At 36.3% G+C, this 9,057-nt stretch overlaps 1 pseudogene; it reads right to left on the bottom strand.

The window, feature by feature from the left end:
- Positions 1 to 995: 995 nt before the first annotated feature.
- Positions 996 to 8,853, bottom strand: LOC120107467 (annotated as a pseudogene).
- Between the last annotated feature and the right edge of the window lie 204 nt (positions 8,854 to 9,057).

Below are 9,057 nucleotides of genomic sequence, written 5' to 3' on the forward strand. Positions count from 1 at the left end.
TCAGATCAACTTGAGATGCCAACCCATATATAAAACAGGCCAAAATTTTCCAATCTAAGCCTGATTTTGGTAAGAGTGGCCCAAATTTCTTTTTCCCCCGACAGTAACAGACTGGAAGCAGGTGATTCATTTATAACCCTTCTTTTCCTCCATGTTGAACCACCAAATAAATATCAGCATGCTAGCACTTATGTTCAAAAATAGGAATTATACAAGCAAAACTGCTTCAAACTAAATATTCTGGTCTCTTGAATCTCATCCGATTTTGAGAATTAACTGAATAACCAGTCAATGATGCAAGACTCCTACAGCTGACACAAAGTGAACCAACTAACAGATTCACGAGTCTCATGCACATATGGGCTATGTGTGCAAGTGTGTCCCCGCGCCTGTGCTTTCACGACTGCCTATCCAGATATCAAACATGAAATGCTATCCTGGAGAATAAACAAAAGAAACATTTCATGGGTGTGATAATGTCAAGTTACAAATAAGTACAAAAAGTCATGAATTGAAATATACATGTATCCAATTCCACCTCATACCATGCATAAACATAGATAAATGGCCCTAACTCTACAAAAAACTTCAATCTTAACTGCTCCTGAAAACTATACTACAAATTTGCCATATTTATTTGAGAACTACATGAAAGGGTGAACCTTGGCACTACAGTAAAATTGCTCCATTGTGCCCCTGATGTCATAGCTTCGAAGCACGAAAACAATCTTTTTGTATCCAGAGATAAGGCTGCATGCGAAAACTATACTGCAATTTTGCCATATTTATTTGAGAACTACATGAGAACCTTGGCACTACAGTAAGAATGCTATATTGTGACCCGGGCGTCATAGCTTCAAAGCACGAAAACAATCTTTTTGTATCCAGAGGTAAGGCTGCACACATTTAACCCTTCCTAGATCTCATAGTGGTTGGAGTCTCATGCAATGGGCTGCCTTTATTTATTTGAAATTACAATAAGAAATCTTTGATGATTACTAATCAAAGAACTGCCCTTTATTATTTGAGAACCACAGTGATATATGTTCGACAATTACCGATCAAAGAACTCTGCTGTTCACCCCGGCTCTATATAGTTGCAATGGTCCAGCAGGAGCAGCAGTTAGCCCAATCTCACTATGAGCAGGCACAAAGTATACATGGCCCTCCGTGACCATTACTTCATCACTTGCAGAACCCATCCGCATTCTTCCCTCCCCATCTACAATAACAAAAATAGATGGGCCGGGAATGGCAGGGAACACCACAGACTCTTGTAGCGGAAGCAAGCAGCAATCAACCTCAAATTCATCAAATGGCGGTGTATACCTTGAAATGTAATGAGTTAAGGGAGTCCCTTGCAAAATTTCTGGAAAGCCCTGCCCAAGTTTCACTTCTCACAGATTTATGAATAGGAAAAATGCAGGAAAACCTGCCTGTGAAAAAAGATGGAGTGTCTGCCTGCGGGTCTGTATACACATATAGCAAATATTGATGTGCAAATGCATGTGTACATGGGGAAATATCATGACCAAAAGTTATAATCAGTCATAAGTTAAAAAAAGGAAATTTTGAACTTACAGGATTGATTAGAGGCACAAAATTACTTTGTGCAAATATAAGTCATTAGCCTTGTAAAGCAATATAAAAAAATGTGCAAACTTTGTGCTTCATGAAGTTTATGATCCCAAAACCATTTGACACCTTGCAACTGGTAATGATGCTAGCAACATTAACAAAAAGTAACTAAGCAAACATCACAGGGCAACAAAGGAAGAGATGCAGATCAAAATGCACTTCAGGCCATCAGGCATATTCATAAAGTGCTGATGTTCCGCTATGCTAAAGCTATGCTAGTCCAACCTGAAGAGAACAACAAATGCAAAAACTAAAATAATGTGTGCATGTGTGTGCATGTGTTACCAGCAATACCCGTTTGATTCCCAATACACAAGAATTAAGAGTCAAAGAGCTACCTAGTCTTGGCACCAATACAGACCTATTCAAGACACCTTTTTTCCACTGTCTTAGATAACAAAGAACCAACACTGCATAGTGTAGTAAAGCCCCTAATGAAGACATCCAAGCATGATAAGAAACAATACATGCAACTTTGACTACACCATCAAAGGGGAACAAACCAACTGATGAGACAAGAGTACAGAAAAGCCACATGTACATCAACACATTGATATGTCTGCATACGGGGTGGCAAGCCCCAAAAGCATCAATAATTAAGACCAGTGGTTTACTCCCATGGTGGCACTAGGAGAAATCAACAATAACCACACAAACAAACTGAAAGCCTTTAAACTGATGACATCAATAGATGCTAATGAATAGTAAAGCTGAGTCTTAGGTACCTAAATCAAGGATGAATATAAAGCAAGTAAAGCATGGAAATTTATAGGGTATTAAACAATCTAGAGAGCACCCAAATAAATGAAAATACTGAATTATATAAAGTTATCAATTTTTTTATTCATTTAGTTATTACAGCTAGAGTTTAAAATAAAGCATGATATTGGGATTCAAAAGAAAGATAAGATGTTGAATGGAATATTTATTGTTGAACCAAGATATTTGTGAATGGAACAATGTCAGCAATAATAAATCCTCAAATGAAGATGGTGGAAGAATGTGATAGATTTACTAAACAAACAAGCTATAATTGCAATTACACGTTTGCTGTTGTGTTGTCTACTACCAGAAGTATCAGCTATGAATTTCAGCAAAATATTCAAATATTTCACAAGAATGTTCTTTATTGCTAAATGAAAGATAATATGCAACCAACACACTTTGTATCAAAATTGAACTTGAATTGCTGGTCAATGAAGTAAACTAAAGCATGAATAAAAGAAAAAAGCTTTATACCAAGGAAAGATGATAAGGAATACAAACTTGTTTATATGTCAGCATAGAACAAAGAGTCTGCACATCTCTGTACTTGGGAGTCAGGCCAGCTCGCACAACATTATCTGATGTAGCCATGCATTCAATACAGTCACCAGAAATATAAGCGTGGGGTTCATTTTGCACCAATATACAGCGCTTCACCAGGACTAAGTTTCACATAATTAAAGAAAAATGCTGATATAACTCCAACATCAGCTGGATACTGCTTCTCTAATAGTAATACTAGCTGTTCCTTTTCTGTCAACATCCTAATCTGATCCACATGACAGGCTATTAACATCAGTAAATACAATGATAAATTAAAAACGTAGAGACCACAAATAATTGGATTCCAAATCTTCCATCAGAACTAAATGTCATTGCATCGACTTACAAGGCAGAAGATACTTTGATGATTTCTATAATCTTAAACAAAACGTTTAAAAATGAAAAAATGTCTTATGTAACTCTACACTTGGATTCCCATGCTAGATAAACAGTCGAGAATGAAAAATGAGCACTTTTTAAACTTCTATATCATATGTGATACTAAGCATATGGAGGTACTTCCCATCTATTTAACAAATGCAGGGTATTATATCATGGCACTCAGCATAACAATGCAAATCAAATAGCTACTAGGACAAAGTGGTCTAAGTTAATAATAATGGTTTAAAAAAGGACCTTGAGGATTGTGCACGTAAGATGAAGAGTTATCAGAGGAAACAGGAATCACCCTTTCTAAATATCAAGAATGACCAAAAGTTAGCGTTTTAGAACTATCTATTAAAACCAATTTCCAGGTGCTCATATCAGAGGAAAAAAAAATGTTTCAGATTACCAGTGGCCTTTTCTTAGAAGCAAGCATGTCCGAAACTCAGTATGTTGTTAACCATTTGTTTACGAACCAATAATATGATCTCCAAGAATTATTAAGTGGGAACAAAGTCAGGGAATTGCAGCAAACTCCCCCTGTTAATGTTTTCATTTAACTAATGAAATATCTTCTACCCAATAGTCGATTTTCTAGAAAATCCTATGCATATAGAAGTACATCCAATCAAAAAGTCTAGCAGTCAAGCTAAATTTTAAAATCTGGAAAATCTTTTTTAAGAAAGGTCTAGGTTTCTTTTCTATTAAAAATAAGGTCCAGCAATGCTACAAGGTCACAGACAGGGAATCAAAAATTGGAAAAAAGTCACTGGTGATATGGTTGGCTAGAAAAAGTTAGTTAATGTGACGACTCATGCTTATAGAACTATTCTTATGGATTCATATATCGGTAAATAATTAAAAATCTAACTGGTATGATTGGCTACAAAAAATATTAAATTCCAAAACTTAAATTTTAAAAGATTCAAGTAGATCAAACAGACATTTTGACATAATATGCTAATAATGGGTACAGATAGCAGAATAAGGTCCTTTTATTTAACAGCATACCCAATATTCTCAGTTAAGCTCGAACCTCATATTTTAGTCAAATGTGGGAGCTTAAGATAGTACGGAAACATCTTTCTAAATTTTATTCTAAACTGCAGTTAAAAAGGAAAAAGACTTACGAACTCATCATGAAGTGAGAGAGAATTTTTTGAAGCATAATGAAGATTTACTTGACCAGAAGGTAATTTATCAATTACCAAAATGACGTTAAATGAAACAGTTCTATAGATATGGAATTTCGAAGAAACAAATAATAACCAGAAACTTCAAAATTCCATATGATTCAGTAATTCCTAGTACCTTATGCTCCACATTCAAGCGGCATTTTAGTTTGGACAGCAATTCAGAAACTGCCTCTTTACTTGCAGAGATAACCTTAGTGAAGATTGACCGCAGAATGGATTTTACTTCCATGTATCCATCTTGCTCTTTAATATTCAGAACCTTGCTTGCATTTCATCACCAATCAGCTCTACAATCTCTGGTACACCTGCAAGCACATCCTTAAGCTCCTGCACAGTCATAGTGATCCATAAGTCAAACTGTTTGCAGATTTTTCTTTAACTTATTAGATACACCAAATTATCTGTTTATACAGCTTGTTCCCCTCTTACAAACTAATATATAAATATATTTCTTTCTAAGAAAATAAATAGTCCCACGTGACATCAATAACCATTGATAAGCAACATAGGTAAAGCTAACAGTTACTAAGAGAAAATAGTAAAATGTCAGGTCTCTGTAGAAAATAGCAAAGGGGAGACAGAGAACAAGATTGTTTCCAAGAACAAGATGCACATGCTTAAGTGCCTTCCCATAAAAGGAGGCAGTAGACACCATATATGAACATGTACTTAGCATGGTGAAGAAGACATAATGAAAAATAAGAGAGGCACATCTACAACAAAATTACTCCACGAAATGCCTACAAAGTGGCAGTACAAGAATTAAAAAATGCCAAGAGATCTGCCAATTTTTAAGGACACGCTATGAATACATATTTCATTTAAAAAAAATTGCATCCAAAAGGTCATATGATTCTGGTGTTAATTATATCACTCAGTTATTTCACTTTGAGTGGAACTTCCCTCTTGTTCTAGTCAGAATGAAAATTGCAACAATACTGTTGCCTAGGGTGGTGGCTCTTCGATGCATAAAAGTGATAAGAAGGAAAGCCAACTAGCATGCAGATCTCTTGATAAAGGTAGAGCTATCAAATAGTTATTATAACAAGAAATGATTAAAGACTAGTTTAAAAAGTTTTCAAGATAAAAAAGATACCATCCACACATCAAGCTTAGAAGATTTAATTTCATCATATGGGAAAATTCAGGCAAAAAGAAAAGATACATCAGCGAAAAAGGCACTGAACTTGCATATGTTGTAATGCGTACAAGCTTAAGAGTCAAGAGGCTGCTATGTAATCAATCTAATTGCTTTCCCACCATCAAATTAGAGGTGGCAAATACACTAAAAACTTCTTAAACAATAGAGGAAAAGGATAGAAACAGACATGAAGTAACTTGATCTGGTGTATACCCAAGGTGTTCAGTTTGCATGACGAACCAAGATGAGGGTTGAGGACACAGCCATGGAAGACAAGGTGAAAAGTATTAACCACTAAAAAGGCAAGCCCGAAAATGAGCCGCATAGTCCCCAAAAGGAACCAACAAAGCGAGGTATTGACCATTACAAAAGGCATAAAGTAATAAGACATAATGCTACGAGTGATATCCAACAATCTCAAGGAGAATAGAGCCACAATGCTAATTGCCAAAAGATCCTCTCAACTGGTGGTGACAAATAGAACAGGCCCATGATACAGATGATGCAAGATGAGAAGAGGAGATCACTACCAGACATGCTAGTTGGTGAAGTCAGATATAGATAAGCATGGAAGTGCAATACTGCAATGAAAAAAAGGCAAATTATGTGGTAAATTTATACATAAGAGAGCCACTAATGAATGACGAGAATCCAAAAACCTGTGATTCAGTTGGAATGCAATTATCTGGATATTATAATACATGCAGGAAGATGTTATGGCACTAATGGAAAACATGGTAGTAGAGAAAGCAAAGAGGTACAAGTTACATTTTAGATGCCAAGGAAGCAGAGAAGGGACATAGATATAGAGAGTCTAGTATGATGCAGGATGGCCAAGGTGAAATGAACTAATGGGGAAATACTGAGAATAAAGGAAGTGGGGACTCCATGAAAGACAAGTTGGTTAAGCCAAGGATGGAGCCTGCAATTGTAATTCAAGGGCTTGGCAAGATAATAATGCAGGTAAACCAAATCTTTATCAAAGAAAAACTATTTCCAAACAAATTGCGTTCAAGATGAGATAAATTACAAATTCCACAAATTCTTGGTGCACCACCACCTTGATTACATCAGGACATCTCCAGGCAACTAAACCCTGAATACAAGGCAACAAAGTCAGGAAGGGGACTGAGAAGGAAGGATTTAATTATAGCATGTCACATCAAAGCTGGTCAGTGGACAGCTCAGTATGCACCATACTGTGCCATGACATGTCTGTCAAAAATCAATGCCGCATATATAAAAGTAACAGTCCACTGTTTCATTCCAATCACTCATTTCAAAAATAAGGTTCATACTAGTGAATGTGTTAAAAGACAACCTCCCTGGCCCCCAGGCCACCTACGTTAACATTTTGCATTATGTTTAACTATAGATGATGAGACTGATTTATAAATTACTGTTGGATTTTGTCAAGCTAATAATTATCATTCACACACTGCATCTTATTGGCATGTGATGTTTTAATTGCTGGATCATAACTATATTTGACTTCTTCTTTTATTTATTTGTTCAATAATTTCTAATTTTGCGAGGCCTTAACCTCTAGGCGACCACCTAGAGCCTAGGTGCTATATCGCCCCTTGGCCTCCCATCTGTCACTTACAGTCATCTTTTAAACTAGCAAAGACAACAAAGGTAGCAACACACCAAATATAAATACAGACCAACCCCTTATACCATGCCTGCATCCCACTGAAACAAGAAGTTTGTATATACATAGAACATATGTCCATAGCATTAGAATCCTTTCTTACAAAATGTGTCATGATACTTACTAAAAAAAGATCCAACGGATAAAAGAAGTTGAGGTTAAACCTAAAATCCCTGCATGGAGGTAGTTCAAACCTCATAAAAAAAAGTTAGAAGCCTGCAAGTAATTTAAAGGAGGATCCTCAAGCAATTAAAATGGGGTATCAAATAACAAAAAAAAAACTACCTATATTTAGGTTCTTTTTCATCAGTTTCCATCAAATGAAATTTATTCCTTGATTCTGTAATCTTTAGTTGGGTGACAGGCCCTGATAATCAGCTCAACAAAAAGCTAGCTTAAAGTCAAAATTCCTTTAAAGGAACAGGAGCAAAAGGCAATCGCATCTATGTTACAGTTCTTGCATATAAACAACTATCAACCCCTAGACCACCGAGGGTTATTGTCTACAAGCCCCTGACTCCAAAGTAAAAAGACAACCATCTTTAAAAAAATATAATACAAGGCATTTCCCTTAAAACAAACCAATATCTCTCGGATAACTTTTCCCTATCATTTAATATAACTGCAAAAATCACATCTTCTATAGGGGATCTGGATGAACTTGATGATGAGATGGCATTTTCCACAGGGCTAAAAGTGATCCATTAAGTGGTCACACAATGACAACAATGAAGAACGACATTTCATTAATGGGACACCAAATGACAACGGCCTCGTTAGGTCAAACAATAGATAGATAGATATTCACCCAATAGATAATGCAATGGTTGAGAAGAAAGTGATACAGAATTCAAATATCCTAGATGAAGATGCCAATTAAAGCTGAAATTTCAACAAGGATAAAAGATGACGGGGGTAGAAGTACTTGCTCGATACAACAGATCAGAACAACCCCTCACCCACCACACAGAAGAGACGAGAGAGAGAGACAGAGACAGAGAGACAGATAATAGGAAGACATAAGAGGCTAAAACAGAAAATACTGAATAATATAGTAAGTTGTAAGGGAAATAGTCACCATAAGATAGAGGAATAAGGAAACAAATGAGGTTGGGGGGCTTAGTTTTTCATATGGGTTTCAAACAAGTATTCAAGTAATGTCAGCACGGCTCATACTGACCAATAAATATTGACCCGTATCAACGCAGTATTAACCATGCCTGCCAAACTGTGTATACATTCAAGCCAGCTAGACAAAGATGCATCAGTCACCACTTTCACTCAATATTGATCTACTAAACAAATGCACAAATGGATGTTCTAGGGCAATCATATCGAAAACTAATATATTCATATCAAAGTAGGAGAAGGGCTCAGTTTTCAGAAAGAATGTTTATGTGACTAATTCATGATGGCTTCAACAGAAGTTGATCCAGCAATTTTAAGCTTCAATAATATAAAAGAACCACACGATAAACCTCAATGCTGACAAACCGCCAAAGGGCCGTGAAATCGGTGAGGGCAATCGCCATCTCCGGCTTCTGGTTAGGATCCTTATATATACTCGGCCGCATCCTGTGCAGCACCCTCGCAATTCCTTATCTGGGTGTGCTTGTATCGACAAAAGCCTTCGCCACTGATAAAACCTAAAAACAGCCAATTGAACCTCAACCAACATTACTCACAAAACCCAAAAAAGGGAAATCAAAGAATAGAACACACAATAATTATTAACG

The sequence above is a fragment of the Phoenix dactylifera genome, unplaced genomic scaffold (assembly GCF_009389715.1).
Source record: "Phoenix dactylifera cultivar Barhee BC4 unplaced genomic scaffold, palm_55x_up_171113_PBpolish2nd_filt_p 000874F, whole genome shotgun sequence".
NCBI lineage: Eukaryota > Viridiplantae > Streptophyta > Magnoliopsida > Arecales > Arecaceae > Phoenix > Phoenix dactylifera.